We start from the raw sequence: 2,494 nt of genomic DNA, 5'->3' as shown, positions 1-2,494 counted from the left end.
GTCATTGAAGACAATGAGCGAAAGAGTGTGTGTGCACCTGGCAGTGTGTGATAATGCCCGGTATCATGTAACAGGGTAATCAGAGGGAGACCCAAGATAGAGCTATACTTCGTGGCCCCTACGGGAGGGAAATGCTACACAGACAATGCAAGTAAACAGCGCATCAAGCCACTAGCTCATGGTACAGTGGTAAGATTGACCCAGAGTATTCTAATGACAAGAGGACTCTGTCCAGGATACAAAAATGGCTGATGCATTTCGAGGGTAAACCCTCTTCTTTTGGCTCTGATGAATAGGGTTTATCCTCAAAATGCATTCAATATTTTTGGATCTTGGACAGTGTCCCTTTGGCATTGGAGCAATCTGGGTCAACCCTACAACTGTGCCACGGGCTAGTGGCTTGATGTGCTATTTACTTACATTGTCTGTGACTGTATTTTTATATTATTTCATAATAAAGTATCCGTGGGATAATGCACTAGGCTGGTGCACCCTCTGTTGTTCTTTCATTGGCAGACATCTATTAAATCCGTCTCTAGGCAGAAGGAAGGTATCCTTAGCCAATGGATGTCTTCCCTCTACTGAGAAAAACTTACCACTCTTGTGTGGAGGTTTTCTCTTAAAGATTTTTCTATCAAGATTCCAGGCTGCACCATAACTACTGCAGCATTCTTCTGCAGCATCTGGTTTAGTTGATTCCTCAACTGAGATATGGGGAACCACACATGCACCCCACTGGTTGAAAATATAGGCCTTGCCTGTAACGTCGCTTTGGGTATAGAATTCTGCATGGGCACTCATCTTGCATATGTTGCAACATACCAAGGTAACTGAAGGCCATATGGAGTGCCCCATGTGGACTGCGACAGATTGTACTTGGTGCCCAGGGCTACCATCAGGGGGGTACAGCCCATACACATGTAGGGGGCCTGGGGGTTCTGAGGGGCCCAGGCCCCAACAAACCAGATTGAGTTGTTGCTGTTGTAGTAACTAGCAATTGCTAAAGCAGGGTGACCGCAGAGTAAGCCGATGCAGCTGAAGGGCTGTCTCTTTGCTGGATTGGGCTCTTTGCTGACTATTTGAGGCCATCTCTTTGTTGGCTTGGGATATCTCTTTGCTGAATATTTGGGGCTGTATCTTTGCTGGATTGGATTCATTTTCATATATTAAGTTGTAAGAGTGTTAAAATAAAACTGTGTGCACTGAGGCACTGAAGGACTCGGTGTGCACTGAAGGACTCGGTGGGATGGCCAATGGGTGGATTCGGTGGGACGGCCAGAGGGCGGGCCCTGGGGAATATTGGTTGTCAGGCCCGGAAAGGGCCCAGGCCTAAAGCTGTGTAAGGGGCCCCAAAATTTCTGATGGCTGCCCTGTTGGTGCCACAACACTTTTGAACTGTATTGCAAAATCCCTTGTGGGGGCTGTACGCACATGGGCAATATACTGCTCCTCAGCTAGAGCTGTGCCATGTTTGCCCATGAGTCCCTTTCTGAACTTCCCACTCTACGTGGGCTACTGACAGTTCTATTCAAGCCTGGACATCCTCCATGCAATGAATACAGCTGCATGAGGGCCCATTGTCATCGACAAAATGAACCTTCTGGCCCCTGGCACATCTCCTGGATCCTCAGAACCCCAGCATTTTGTTCAATCCTGCAGGATCAGGGGCGGTTAAACTAACTAACTACAACTAGGTTCTCTGGCCCTGTCTGCCTCTTAGGAGGGATTCCTTAGAAATGAAAAGGGGGAAAATAGATTTTCGAGATTATTAACCTCAATGGGGTTCAGATTAAACTGTGCAATTTTTAGACTTTTATGATAAGTTTGACAAAAGTCACCGAATCCGAACCCAGGCACAATCACTCATCTCTAATACATACTTACCCACATTTAGTTTACTTTAAAGCGGTAGTATACTCAAGGGAAAAAAAAAAAAACCCTGCAAGACAAAGGCATAATGAGCTAGTATGCATCGCATACTAGCTCATTATGAAACACTTACCTTAGAATGAAGCCCCGACACGGATCCCCGGACACCGCTGTGGGAGCGGACATGATCCCTCTGCATCTCTTCCGGGTTCGGCGGCTCCGGCGCTGTGATTGGCCGGAGCCGTGATGACGTCACTCCCGCGCGGGAGTGATTTTTCGGCAACTTCCCGGCAAGGAACTCTGAAGGTCCGCCGAACCTTCAGAGCGCACGCACCGCTCACGTCAGAGGCTGCATGCAGTGCAAATATCTCCTAAACCGTGGAGGTTTAGGAGATATTAATTGTACCTACAGGTAAGCCTTACTATAGGCTTACCTGTAGTTAAAAATCACAAAAAGCAGTATACTACCGCTTTAACACAAACATTTATACCTTAAAAAACACTCCCACAGAACTGTTTGTTGGTTTAGTTATTGCCTTTCCGTTAGCCAATAGCTGATCAGCTTCCTTTTATAGGAAGAGTCAAAGAAACTTATAAATACAACAAAGCCTCCCAGTTTTTTATA

This window comes from Pelophylax lessonae (assembly GCF_965119305.1).
Source record: "Pelophylax lessonae genome assembly, chromosome: 12".
In the NCBI taxonomy this organism is placed as follows: Eukaryota; Metazoa; Chordata; class Amphibia; order Anura; family Ranidae; genus Pelophylax; species Pelophylax lessonae.
The sequence above is the reverse complement of the archived record's forward strand: the minus strand, read 5'-3'. Positions refer to the sequence as shown.